At 45.9% G+C, this 15,249-nt stretch overlaps 1 protein-coding gene and 1 pseudogene across 1 annotated transcript in view; one reads left to right on the top strand and one right to left on the bottom strand.

Moving 5' to 3' along the window:
- The window catches only part of LOC126252741 (dipeptidase 1-like), a 1,484,085-nt gene that overhangs the window by 874,683 nt on the left and 594,153 nt on the right, over positions 1 to 15,249 (top strand). The window lies entirely within an intron of this gene.
- Positions 12,132 to 12,249, bottom strand: LOC126254284 (5S ribosomal RNA; annotated as a pseudogene).

The following is a 15,249-nucleotide window of genomic DNA, read 5'->3' as shown; positions in this document are numbered from 1 at the left end:
ATGACGTGTTCGAAAATTTTCAATTCATTTCAAACATTCTGAAGAGATCACCGCAGAAACTTGATTAATTGCGGGTTTAATTCAGTTCCTCTTCTCCTGAGTCGGCCAATATATTGCTTCCTCCTACATATTTCTCACAAAGTGGCTGTCGACCCACATGCGACTGAGTGTTCTGCAAAAACTAGATACTACTGCATTTCATCGTTTCCGCTATTAACTCAATCAGCAGATTCATGACAATGCCTTCCAGAATAGCTTACAGTGCGCTGAATGGTGTGTAAGAAAACTGCGAAATTAATGCCGCGTTTACATGCAGATTTTGTTCAGAATTTATGAGAAAATCGGAACTTATCTCTATGCGTAATTTGCAATACATAAAAAAACTTATAAATCAGCAAAATGCGGAAGCTAAAAGTGTATTTTGTATTAATACAAATGTGAAAAATGGAACTAAAAGATACAAAATAAAAATAAGTACACATAACCATTAACTACACGCAAATAAACTTATAGGGAAGCATAGTAGCTACATATTTTGTTATTTTGACATGACAGCTGCAGCGTTCAAGGTATATTCGAAGGAAACGTTAAATTGGTGCAGATAAAAACGTGTAATGCCACCTGAAGATGGGTGAAAATCTGAACTGAGTCTGCACATAAATAAATTTACATTAAACTGGCTGGTTGCTGTGTTTCTTCAAGCACTAAATAATGACTGGAACCCAAACCTGCTTTCTGGAATTGTTTTTGTATTTTACAATATTGTTTTGAAACTTCTGTCTCTTCATTACATAATCTAGTATCTGCTTTTTTATGACGTGTGATGCTGAATAGGTAAGCTATTGTACGCGCAATAAAGTCAGCTGCCCTCACGTGTCTGCTTGTTTGGGTAAGCATAGCTCTTCCATCCCCCTCCCCTAAACTCACGTTATCTGCTCATTAACAGGTATAATCTTATGCTATAAGTTTAACACATTAAGGTAAATATTACAGTTAGAAACCGTGTGTTTGTCCTGAGGCATGGTGACTGACCGCATGTAAATATCCAGCCTCTATACACCCGGTATTTGAGAAAGAGGGCACTTAGCAACTTCCAACAAACCTTACTCATTTCAAACCTTTAAAAAACATTGTCTCACTGACGTCCCTACAACATGATGAAAGGCAAAAAGTTCATAGTTACGTTTGCACAGTTCGTGCAGTAAGACTACAGCAATAGACATCACGTTTTAATTTATTACTGCTTCACTACCATCTCTACTCCCAACACAGTTTGCAGATAGTATCAACATGTAACACTGAATATACCAGCAAAATTATGTCATCATACGAAACATAGCTAAGGAACTATGACTCACAAACACAGAGATGAGTGAAAAACTTGTTTTTGCTTAAAATGGAGAGCAAATTAGCCAGACCATTCCATCAGTATTTGGTAACGAGAACACTTAGCGACTCCAACAAATATTTCACATTTCAAACCGCTCCTAAAATTTTCTCGCTTTGATCCCTAACGTTAAACATTTAAGATATCAAGTAATTTTTAAAGCAGTCAGTCGTTTGACGCTGTTCCATACATCGGATTTCGATATTATAGAGAATCGGAGATTCATTTCTTAGATACTACCGGGTGGCTATAATTGAAATTCAGCTATTCAAGGACGTACACTGTGGGCTGTAATTATCGTATGATAGCGAAACATGACAGATATGCTAGTGAATTAACGCTGAACAGATTTACACAAATAATTAATTCCAGTCTTGGTCACAAAGGTGCAAATCTGGTGCTGTACACTGTTTGTAAGACGAAATGACAACCAAGCCGTTCTTTGACAAGCCGTAACGTGGGCTAACGGTACGGCTATCGAGAAGAGAGAACGTGAGTTAACGAGCATTTCGCTCTCATTTAAATATATGGCCGAAAGAGTCAGCCTACAGGAATTGTCAAACGAACCCTGTCGTCCAGGATCGCATGCCACAAAGGGCTCTGATTCACCACGAGATGGGGAAACGCACACGCGTCTATCGTCTATCGAGGCCTAAGCGTTGTAGTGTGCGAGTAAGACAGGCGAGAGCCTACGTCATAGAGAAACCCAGTAGAAGCCATGTGTGGCCAAGGAGACGTAAGAGTGTTAAATATGGCGGACCTGAGATCGGCCATAAAGGGAAGCATTTATGAAAACTATTTAATTCTGAAGTAATTCAGGGAACGAAGCCACGGTAATTTTTATCAACCATCCGTCATAAATTTTCACGGTAATCCCAATAAAACTTTAATATTGTCCTTAACTATAATAGTTTAGGATTTATTGTTAAAGTGAAATTAACAAGTTTTGTAACAAAGACCTAAATGCTAAAATCTGAACGCTTAGGTCGATCTTAAGATGCCTGTCGTCTCGACTGCTAGTGATACGAGGCCGTTGGGATCCAGCACGGCGTTCCGTATTACCCTGCTGAACCCACCGATTCTACATTCTGGTAACAGTCATTGGATCTCGACCAACGCGAGAAGCAATGTCGCCATAGGATAAACCGCAATCGCGCTAGGGTACAATCCGACCTTTATCAAAGTCGGAAACGTAATGGTACGCATTTCTCTTCCTTACACGAGGCATCACAACAACGTTTCAACAGGCAACGCCGGTCAACTGCTGTTTGTGTTTGAGAAATAGGTTGGAAACTTTCCTCATGTCAGCACGTTGTAGGTGTCGCCACCGGCGCCAACCTTGTGTGAATGCTGTCAAAAGCTAATCATTTGCATATCACAGCATCTTCTTCCTGTCGGTTCAATTTCGCGTCTGTAGCACGTCATCTTCATGGTGTAGTAATTTTAATGGCCAGTGCTGTAGTTTCTTTGGTTCTTTATTTATCTGTGAGAAAGCCCAATGGTGCAAGGCTACTGGCTGTGACATTCAAAATTAAGAACGAAACTGTATTGGTTTTATGTAAAAGAATATAACGTTTATTGTGTAATGGATATTATTGTTACTTTATTTAGAACGTTAAAGTGGTCAAGCTTTGATCATTTAAATATTTTAAAACGTAAAGCAATGTAGAAAAACCTGTAGTCAAACAGATAGATGGCTTCAGGAAAGAGAACTGCCCTAGTCAGTTGAACAAAGACGTTCGAAGCGCGGGAAACGCGGTCGGAGACGGGCAGAGGGCAGTTCGGATGGAGACACCAAAGGCGACAGTTCGGATTGAGACGCGAAAGCGGGCAGTCGGTCTTTAGGCGGCTGGGAAGTGAAACGACTCAGAAAATGTCGCGTAGTGCGGTATCGCGGGACTTGGTCTCTGAGCGATGGCCAGCCGCGTGTCTGGTGTGAACTGTTTAACTTTTCGTGTAAATAACGAGGTGGAGTATCGAACTTGTAATTCGCAATGAGATTGTGAATGATCGAACTGTGTCAAATGGATATGCGCTCGAGTGTAATAGTAATTCTAAATACGACCACTTTCGCTATTAGTTTGCTTTCTGAATAAATATTATTCTAACCAATTCGCAGCTGTGTAGCCTACATCATTTATGGGTCGTTATTTTAGCTCCCGACATTATTATTACTGTTGTTATATGTTATATTAACATTGTATGGTTCACACGGTGTAGCAAACTCGCCATCAGCCAGAAAATTTAACCATAGGGTCACAAGTGTCTAATTTGGGGAATGAAATGCGACACGTGCAGTTCAACCCATAGACGAGTTCGAGCCAAGACATTTCGAGGAAGAGAAACCGCATGTGAGCCCGAATATCTTTGGGAATGTTAGCTCGCAGTCGTCAGTGAGAGGCGGCAATTACAGGGTTTCACAGAGTGAATGTTGTTGAGTGATAAGTATGAGGGCAGGTCCGGTGTCAATAAAGAAGGCGTCCTATTCCGGCGCAAGTTGTAGACGAGGCGGCTGTCGCTCTAACTGACCACGCAGCACGTGTCCCGGGCAGTGCTAGTGGTCGTGCAGTGCCACGAGAATTTCACATCCCACGGTCAAAAATGTACGGAGAGCTTTGCAGTTTATTTTACGTTGATACCCGCACAAAATCCACACGGTGCTGCAACTGAGAACCCCACGATCTGCAGCAACATTCTGAAATTCTGAATTTGTTCTTCCGTTTCTGGGCAGGGATCGAACTTACTGACATGTGGCCTTGCAGTATTCTATAGGGTGAAGAGGCTCATTTTACACTACATGGTGCAATGAATTCACAGAACTGCAGGAACTGGGTACTGGTAAACAGCGTGTTGTGTACAAAGAGTCGCTGCACTCGCCGTATGTGGGTGTGTGGCGTGGATTCACAGGCACCTTTATTCTCGGTCAGTTCTTCTTTAAAGAGAACACACCCACAATGCCTGCCAGGCGTATCCCGTTTCGTGTGCACGTTATCGAGACCACCTTGCAGAGCACGTGATTCCTGCTCTGGAAGGGCGGAACTGTGTAGAAACCACTGGATTCCTGCGAGATCGGACAACACCACATGTCGCTCACCCCCTGTAGGATCCGCTTAACGCAGGCTTCCCATGAACGCAGGTTTTCTAGATGCATGCCCTGCAAGACTACCCGATCTCAATCCAAGCGATTTTTGGTTGTAGACATCTAAGAGAATGCGTTTATCGGGGACACATTTGGCTTCTACCTGGTCTGAAGCCCAGTTTACAGGGACACGTTGCTCAGACTCCGCCGGAACTGATGGGAGCTCCCGTTCATCACATTGTTTTACGGGTGCGGTATCTCTCGACGTCTCTGGTACTCACAGTGGACAATTTGTGGAAGTGCTGTTTAATAATAAAATCAACATTTTGCTTCATCACTTGTTTGACGTTTCCTTCCCACGTCCAGATTCTAACGCATTACATATGTAAACATTTCTGTACGTCCTTTTTCATTTGAAGAGCCAAATTTGTACTTTCTGGCCAAAACCGGAAAAAATTTTTTTCCTGCTTAAATCGGTTCCTCATTCACGCATTAGAACATCTACCGAGTTTTAATGGCATACATACCATGGTTATAGCCGACACTCGATCTTTGTGAGTAGCTGCTCTTTAAGTATAACCACCCAGTAATGGCTTTCAAGCAGCGATCGTAATCTTTATTAATTTTACGAACCTGACCTTCCTTTTCAGAATACGTGCTGCAGACTTTCTCAAGGATCTGGCTGTATCACGCATCAAAATACAGACTGTTTCTAAAAGAACATACGTATTACAAAGTACTATTTTGTACGAACTACTGATCGCTGCGCCTCGGCTCGGCTATTGGAGAAAAGAATACATAGTCTAGTTTATATTAATAGCCGCTAGAGGTCAGTTGCCTTGTGTTTTGCTTGGTAACCGTCATATGTTTGAAATGGCTACTCCGCAACAGAAATCATTTTGTGTTCTCGAGTTTGCGAAGTGCACTTCTGTGATTACAGTGCAAAGACGTTTCACGTTGAGGTAACAAATTGATCCTCCGAGTGGGTGGAACATTCGCAGATGGTATCGACAGCTTGTAGATACAGGATGTGTATGTGAAGGAAAGAGTCCTGGTCGCCTTCGTGTTCCCGAAGAAAATGTTGCACGAATTCAAACTTCTTTGCAACGTAGTCCTTCAAAATCAACTCGTCGTGCCAGTTGGGAGTTACAACTACCTTCAACAAGAATTTGGTGTGTGTTGGGACGTCGGTTGGTTATGAAACCGTACAAGTTACAGCTGTTACAAGCTCTGCGTTCTCATGACAAAGGCAAACGTGTGGCATTTTATAACGAGAGTCTTGATGCTATTGACGATGATAACACTTTCGCACAACACATCGTGTTCAGTGATGAAGCGACTTTCCATGTTGGTGGTCAGGTGAACAAACAGAATGTTCGAGTTTGGGGCCTACAGAACCCACTTGCAGCCATTGAACATGAATGAGATTAGCACACAGTGAATGTGCTGTGCGCGATATCCCGATCATCTGTTTACGGCCCATTCTTCTTTGATGGAAACACGGTTAACGGTCAGCGGTATCTCGCTATGTCAGAAAACTGGTTGTTTCGGATGCTGCACGAAGACAACTTCATTTTTCAACAAGGCGGGCACCCTCTCACTGGAGCCGCCAAGTGCGTAAATATCTGAATGAAACTCTACTGAACCTTTGGATTGGTCGTCAAGCAACTGGGGACGTAGCATGTCTGAGCTGGGAGCCACAGTCACCGAATTAGACACCCTCTGACTTCCTCCTGTGGGGTTTCTTTAAAGACAACGTGTATGTACCACCACTCCCACAGAACCTGGAAGAGTTGAAGAACCGGATCCATACTGCCACAGCGTCAGTGGCGAAGGACATACTTGCCCGAGTATGGGAGAAATCAGAGTATCGATGTGATATTGTTCGTGTCGCTGGTGGAGGACATGTTGAAGATTTGTAATCTGAAATTGAGAGGTTCGTAAATGTATGCGTAAAATTTCATACTCGTTTATGTTACAGTTTAATAAATATATGCATTAGAAATACGTATATTCTTTTTGAAACATCCTATACACTGCCAGGGATGGAACTCATTACCGCCTTGGCGTCTTCAGGGGCCCAAAGTGATGTTAAGCTTGACACAGTACAAGAAAAATTGTACTCCAGATTATGTTTTTACAACTTTGTTTCCGTCCATTTTAAGTACGTGCCATAGTTTTATTGCTGTTTATACAGATGGATTGCGGCAAGAGAATGTCCGCAGTTGTTCTGTTGTTTTGCCCGATAGGGTTTTTAAAGTCCGTCTTCCGGAACAATTGACAAATTACGATGTGAAGTTATATGGCATTCCGACGGCACTGGAGAGAGTTCATCGACATCACCGTACAAGGTTTCCTGCCTGTTCAGACTCGCTTAGTGCACTGCAAGCACTTTACCAAATGTACCCAGTAGACCAGCAGAGTCAGCTCATCCATGATTCAAAATTGTTGAGGCTTTCGTGGCCACTTGTTGACAAACTGCCTATTGGCTTCTGTCTCGGGTTCTTCGGCCGACGTTCATCTAATGATTTTTCTGACGTTTCGCCAGCACGAGTGGCTGGCATTGTCAAAGCTTCACCCTCCATTGCCGGTGGTGAACTGGAGCCGAGCTCGCGGGCGCAGACTATATGTACCTGGCGCGCCAACGTCCGAGGGCTTCTCCGCGGTCATTTCCGGTGCGGTTCTCCTCTTGCTACCTGCGACGGTCGTTCGCTGCAGTACGGGAAGCCAGGATCCGTTGACCTTAAGGCTTTCCTCTTTCTTGTTCAAACTGTTCGCGTGTTTTTGTATTTCTACAGCTTCTCTGAACAAGCGTGTGTGATAGTGGTTCTCTACAGCCAGAACTTCCGTGTCGGCGAATTTTATTACGTGGTCGGTCTCATTCAGTGCGTGTTCTGCCACGGCCGATTTCTCCACCTGCCCCAACCTGCAATGTCGCTTATGCTCCTTGATCCTGGTGTTAATGGATCGTCCAGTCATCCCGACATAAACTTTTCCGCATGTGCATGGTATGCGGTATATTCCCGACATTGCAAGTGGGTCTCTTTTCTCCTTCGCCGATCTAAGACACTCTTTGATCTTCCTTGTCGGTTTGAACATCGTCTTTACGCCATGTTTGCGCAATATACGGCCGATTCTGTCCGTCACTCTGGGAATGTATGGCAGAAAGGCCGTACCCGACATTTCTTTTTCTGGTTCCTTACTTCGCCGAGTGTTTGGCTCAGTTACACTTCTAATATAATTTGTGGAGTACTCATTGCTCCTCAGGACTGTTTCCAGGTGTTGCATTTCTCGTTTGAGGTGTTGCGGCTCACATATTCGTCCTGCTCTCGTTACGAGCGTACTAATCATGCCCCTTTTCTGGCTCGGGTGGTGGTTTGACAGTTTGTGCAGGTATCGGTCCGTGTGAGTCGGTTTTCGATACACGCTGTGTCCCAGGTTTTCGCCGTCCCTTGTGACCAGCACATCTAGAAATGGCAGTTTCTTGTCCTTTTCTACTTCCATGGTAAATGTTATGTTGGCATGGAGGCTGTTCAAGTGTCTTAGGAAGTCACCGAGCTGTTCTTCACCATGGCTCCACACCACGAAAGTATCATCGACGTACCTGTACCACACCTTAGGTTTGCAAGTCGCCGAGTCCAGTGCCTGTGCTTCGAATTGTTCCATGAAGAAGTTGGCCACCACTGGACTGAGAGGACTACCCATGGCGACGCCTTCCAGCTGTTCGTAGAAGTCGCCATTCCACGTGAAATAGCTCGTGGTGAGACATGCATGGAAGAGCTTTCTGATGTCTAGCGGTAAAATGGAACCGATGTGCTCCAGAGCGTCAGTGAGTGGCACTTTCGTAAATAACGAAACAACATCAAAGCTGACCAGGATGTCGTTTGGTGCAAGTTTCAGTTTCTTCAGCTTCTCAATGAAATGTCCTGAGTCCTTAATGTATGTGTCGGTCTTCCCCACGTGTCGTTGGAGCAGAGAGGCCAAGTGTCTTGCCAGCTTATATGTCGGTGATCCAGGAGCGCTAACGATCGGTCTCAGTGGAACGTTGTTCTTATGGATCTTGGGTAATCCATACAGCCGAGGTGGTAGGGCTTCTGTGTTGCGCAGGTTTCTCTGTATGTCCGCCGGCAGAGAAGACGCCTTGATCAATCGATTCGAATTCCGTGTGATACGTTGCGTCGGATCTGCGCTTAGTTTTCGGTACGTCGTCGGATCTAATAGGTCTCGGATCTTTTGCTCATAATCTTCGGTCTTCATTACGACGGTCGCATTCGCCTTATCGGCAGGCAGTACCAATATACTCTTGTCGGCGTTGAGATTCTTAATGGCTTGTACCTCTTCTTTCTTCAGGTTGCAAGCTGGCGGTTTTGCTCGGCGCAGTATCCTGGCTGTTTCCTTACAGCGGCTCCAACACCGTGACAAGGAGGTGATTTTGTGTTGGGTACCTGGCCACATCGGGATCCGGGGCTACGACATGGCCGACAAAGCCGCCAAGGAAGCACGTCGTGACGATGCTGCCCATCAGTGTCCCATCCCGTTGCACGCCACTCTCTGACAGACGCATCATGCGTCAGTGGGGGACTGAATCGTTGCAAGTCACAGCAAACAAACTGCGGTCGCGCAAATCGACCACAAAAGCATGGTGGACTCCATGTCAGCCTTGCCGCTGGAAGGAGGTTCTGCTTACCAGACTGCGCATCGGACATATGGTTTTAACACATGGCTTCCTCCTCTGGGGGGAGGATAGACTTCTTGGTAAAGTTCGTGGGGTGCCACTGGCAGTTCAGCATATTGTGTCCTGTATACTGATATTAGGGCAGCCCTCAGTCTCGGTGGAGATCTGCCCACCATCCTCGCAGGTACTGATTCCAGGGCTACATGGATGGAGAAATTTTGTGAACTGCCATGGCTCATCCCTATATTTGTGGGAAAGGGAGTCAGACTTTAATACACTACTGGCCATTAAAATTGCTACACCACGAAGATGACGTGCTACAGACATGAAATTTAACCGACACGAAGAAGGTGCTGTGATATGCAATTGATTAGCTTTACAGAGCATTCACACAAGGTTGGCGCCGGTGGCGACACCTACAACGGGCTGACACGAGGAAAGCTTCCAACCGATTTCTCATACACAAGCAGCAGCTGACCGGCGTTGCCTGGTGAAACGTTGTTGTGATTCCTCATGTAAGGAGGAGAAATGCGTACCATCACGTTTCCGACTTTGATAACGGTCGGATTGTAGCCTATCGCGATTGCGGTTTATCGTATCACGACATTGCTGGTCGCGTTGGTCGAGATCCAATTACTGTTAGCAGAATATAGAATCTGTGGGATCAGGAGGGTAATGTGGAACGCCGTGCTGGATCCCTACGGCCTCGTATCACTAGCAGTCGAGATGACAGGCATCTTATCCACGCTGGCTGTAACTATCGTGCAGCCACGTCTCGATCCCTGAGTCAACAGATGGGGACGTTTGCAAGACAACAACCATCTGGACGAGCAGTTCGACGACGTTTGCAGCAGCATGGATTATGAGCTCGAAGACCATTTCTGCGATTACCCTTGACGCTGCATCACAGACAGGAGAGCCTGCGACGGTGTACTCAACAACGAAACTGGGTGCACGAATGGCAAAACGTCATTTTTTCGGATGAATCCAGGTTCTGTTTACAGCATCATGATGTTCGCATCCGTGTCTGGTGACTTCTCGGTGAATGCACATTGGAAGCGTGTATTCGTCATCGCCATACTGGCGTATCACCCGGCGTGATGGTATGGGGTGTCATTGGTTACACGTCTCGGTCACCTCTTGTTGGCATTGACGGCACTTTGAACAGTGGACGTTACATTTCAGATGTGTTACGACCTGTGGCTATACACTTCATTCGATCCCTGCGAAACCCTACATTTCAGCAGGATAATGCACGACCGCATGTTGCAGGTCCTGTATGGGCCTTTCTGGATGCAGAAAATGTTCGACTGCTGCCTTGGCCAGCACATTCTCCAGATCTCTCGCCAATTGAAAACGTCTGGTCAATGGTGGCTGAACAACTGGCTCCTCACAATGCGCCAGTCACTACTCTTGATGAACTGTGGTATCGTGTTGAAGCTGCATGGGCAGCTGTACCTGTACACGCCATCCAAGTTCTGTTTGACTAAATGCCCAGGCGTATCAAGGCCGTTATTACGGCCATAGGTGGTTGTTCTGGGTACTGATTTCTCAGGATGTATGCACCGAAATTGCGTGAAAATGTAATCACATGTCAGTTTTAGTATAACATATTTGTCCAATGAATTCCCGTTTATCGTCTGCATTTCTTCTCGGTGTAGCAATTTTAGTGGCCAGTAGTGTAGGTTACAAACTGCCCCGCATGCTGGGACAGCTTTTGTCCCCACCCATGAGATTGGCACGCTGACGTTTCGTCAGGGCGCTGACGGCCATGATGTCGACTGCCCCTCACCTCAAATCAGCATCGTCATCATCATCATCATCATCAGACGATCCTTTTTGTGGGTTTTGGTAGGTATAGTCACCAGGAAATGAAAGAGAGAAAACGAATGCTGTCCTACAGCAGCCTCTGGTTTTCTTTTTCCACGGGAGACGCCCGCGGCGGCGCTCTTATGCCGACCGCCCACGCACCGCGCCTCGGCCCGCGGCCTGCTGTCCCTCCGGCCGAACAAATCCCTGAGTGAGTGCGGTTGGAATTGGCGCACTTTGTTTGGGCAGTGCGCGCCCCCGCCGGGCAGCCATTACTCCGCAATCAGAGCCGCCGGAACTGCGTCCGCTCGCGCAGTTGTTGTAACCCGGCACAATCGCGCTCAGAACTCCGCCATTAGGGCGCCTATCGGCGGGTAATTCTGCGAATGAATTGGAGCGAGTTAGCAAGCCGCCATGCAAATTTGGCAGGCGGGCTGTGTCTCGCTAAAATGTGGCTCCACGCGTGCGTGCACACGTGCGTGCACGCGTGCGTGCAAACCGACGCGTGCTTATGAGCGGTATGCCGACGTGGGCCGTGGGCGGCTCTTCTTTTTTTGCAAGCGCGAAATGAAATAACTTTATTTCTCTCCCGCCTCTGTTCCACAGCGATATTCTGAAAACCGTTCACTCCATACATTTCCCGGTCGCCCCTAGTATCGCCGCCCGCTTCCACGCTCACGCTCTACAGAGCGCTGTGAAGCTCGACCCACTCACGTTGCACGCTGCACCAGCTCGAAAGTAGAACATATCTGTAATTTCTTGAGTGGAACCTGGTTGTGATTTTACATCTTTACACGACATAGTTCATGGTTACCTTCGACTCTACGGTGATTTCTTGAAACGAAACTACAAAAATCTTCTACAGGGTCGGCAAAATAAGCTGCCCCGGAAAATATTTAATGCATCGTAAGGCATGCAGCCCAACTTACCTCATCCGTCACTGTTTTGGTCGATTCAGTTGGGTTGCCTATACTTAGCAGCACCCCGTCTTCAGGCCACAAGTGTCCCACCGGGACCATCCGGCCACCGTGTCATCCTCAGCTGAGGATGCGGGTAGGAGGGGCGTGTGGTCAGCACCCCGTTCTCCCGGTCGTTATGATGGTTTTCTGTGATCAGAGCCGCTACTATTCGGGCGAGTAGCTCCTCAGTTGGCATCACGAGCCTGAGTGCACCCCGAGAAATAGCAACAGCGCGTGGCGGCTCAAATGGTCACCCATCCAAGTGCCGGCCTCGCCCGACAGCGCTTAACTTCGATGATCCGACGGGAACCGGTGTATCTACTGCGGCACGGCCGTTGCCGCCAAGAGTAAGGCGCAGGGAATATTTTCCGGGCCAGTTTACTTTGCCCACCCAATATTACGTTTACGTAGGGTGAAAAAGACATTTCCTCTCTTTTCACACATTGCCCCTCTGCTAAGCTGTAAAATACGTCACTATCATCCGGCTTCGCCCTCAACACTGAAATAACCTATGGGGCGTTATCAGCATACGCACACGAGCAAATGTATTAAACACTGAAAACAGGAGGTGAAAATTCTGTGGGCAGAAATATCCGAAAATATAAGTGGACAGATACATCTTTGAAGCTTCGGAAAAAAGTCACGTATGTCAATAACAGTCGGTGACTACACTTTTATATACACGTTAATGAAATGGGTGAGAATAGCTTTGAAATACTGAATATCCACGCCTTCGAAGAAAATCCTAACGACTCAATAACAAAAACTGATGAAGAGACGAAAGATAAAAATTAATAATTGAAGATACAATTTAATTCGATACCTCAATCCCAAACAGACATTTCCTGGATGGATGAACTACAAGACTTTCTTTCTTTTGCTTGTGCCGTTGTTCCCGCGGATACGCAGGGTCGTCAATGTTAGTTGAAGGGGTGGCCGGATGCCCTTCCTGCCGCCACCCCGTACCCCCCAGAAGGAATTAGTGTACCGCAGCTGTCTGCGACTAGTATAATCCATGGAATAGTGCGAAAGTTTTCAGATGTCTGCGAGCCGTGGAACTGAGGCGGGATGTGCCGACCAGCTCGGTATTCACCTAGTGGGATGTGGAAAACCGCCTAAAAACCACATCCAGGTTGGCCGGCACACCAGCCCTCGTAGTTAATCCGCTGGGCGGATTCGACCCGGGGCCGGCGCGCCTACCCGAGTCCAGGAAGCAGCGCATTATCGCGTTCGGCTAACCTGGCTGGTCGGAATGAACTACAAGACTGTCACAACAGAAAAAAGCAAAGACGGAATAGACATTCAGAGTTAAATGTGAAAAGGAGGAAGATTTCTAATCTGTTCAAAAACCGTATTAAGGGGGGCACAATGAATCGGAAACTGATGAAAAGCGCAAAATAACTTAGTTAGTACTTACCCTCAGGAACTTTTCCCGTCAGCTTACTCCAAACGGTTCGAATGGCTCTAAGCACTACGGGACTTAACATCGTCAAACTGCGGCCGTAGCAGTAGCGCGATTCCGGACTGAAGTGCCCAGAAGCGCTCGGCCACAGCGGCCGGCCAGCTTACTCCCAGGAATAATATGACGATAACGCCAGTAACCTGAAATATCACCTCAATAAAAGCCCTCTTGTACATAAGTAAACAACAAGTAACGATATAATGCTGCCTGACTACAATTTTAATAGGAATAAGTTTATTGAGCTACAAGTACAACTTGCATAACACAACGAAAGAACAGCGCTCATAAATGAACAGTTCAATGAATTCCATGATCGTGCTAACTTATGTCAAGTTCATAACGTGGTTTCAAGGCTGGGGAAGTAACCTACATTCTAGGTACGTTACGTGCAGTAGACACGCATGACTCACTATATTAATCTAACCTTTTTTCTTCAGAACTCTGAAATCCAAATTCACATAACAGTCATGTTGTACATCTGCATCTGGAGATCCTGATTTACCGTCTGACCTGAAAAGCATGCAAAGAAATCGCCAAAACTGATTGCAGTTTTGAGAGACGTATATGCTGATTATAAAGCGGCTTTGTGAGAATGGTATCCCTGCTTCAGGCTGGAAGTCTGTAAAGATACCTGTGGCAGTTTGACGCAGTTGGCAAAGTTCACATATTATTGCGAAAATAAAAGAATCTTTAAACATGCGAAAGAATTACGAACAACCTACTATTTTTTTTTTCAAATTATTATTACACCTAAAGCCTAACCATGGCTACAATGAAGCACACAATCATCTGTGCGTGAAACACGTAGGATGACAGATCACCACAGAAAAAGAACTAAACAATAAGATCTTCATATTTATTAGAAAGTGCAGAAAAGATTTTACTAGATGAGAATGAGATGACTTAAGCAGTCCTAGTATTAGGATGGACTGATGAAAACACGATTGTGTACCATGCTTCAAAATCTGGCCATCTCACGTAACAATGAACGGTAAGTTCGAACATAGATATATACACATTAAAGATCTGGAAACCCAGATACTGTTACGCCAACCTGCGCGATGCGAGCCAGAGTCTCGGCACACATTTACAACAACAAATCTGAGAATGACAAACAGAAAGCGTCTTCAGAGTGGATCGGAATACTTACCAATCGCAGCTTCGCTGCATCCGGAACGCGCCAACGGCAGACCCAGGCAGGCTAGGTTTGATTTGGGCCTTTTAAACGGGCAGTTAGCAGTGAAGCACGAGGCGCGATTGCCTCACATTGGCTAGCGCTCCCTCTCGCCAAAGTGTTTCATCTGAAACTTACCCTCTACGTTCGGCAGAGACTGATTCTTTCAGTGATCAGTTGCTCAGTACAGCAGTACAGAAACATCTTTGTAGTAAATTTCCGACTTAGAATACGAGGAAGAAGCTGTGAACGTAATCACAGTGACAGCCAATAAACACACACACACACACACACACACATATATATATATATATATATATATATATATATATATATATATATATATATATATATATATGCGATTGACACTGGGAAGCCGGCCGCTGTGGCCGAACGGTTGTAGGTGCTTCACTCCCGAACCACGCTGCTGCTACGGTCGCTGGTTCGAATCCTGCTTGGGGCATGGATGTGTGTGATGTCCTTAGGTTAGCTAGGTTTAAGTAGCTCTATGTCTAGGGGACTGATGACCTCAGATGGTAAGTCCCATAGTGCTCAGAGTCATTTGAACCATTTTTTGACAATGAAAAATGTCATTAAGCATGAAGGCATAATCTACGTAGGTTGGAACTTAAATAGTGGCGACACTGCGGTGGAGACACTGTTCAATGGAATCTACTATTGTCGCTAGCAGCACACGTTGTAGA

Source organism: Schistocerca nitens, chromosome 4 (genome assembly GCF_023898315.1).
Source record: "Schistocerca nitens isolate TAMUIC-IGC-003100 chromosome 4, iqSchNite1.1, whole genome shotgun sequence".
NCBI lineage: Eukaryota > Metazoa > Arthropoda > Insecta > Orthoptera > Acrididae > Schistocerca > Schistocerca nitens.
The sequence above is the reverse complement of the archived record's forward strand: the minus strand, read 5'-3'. Positions and strand labels throughout refer to the sequence as shown.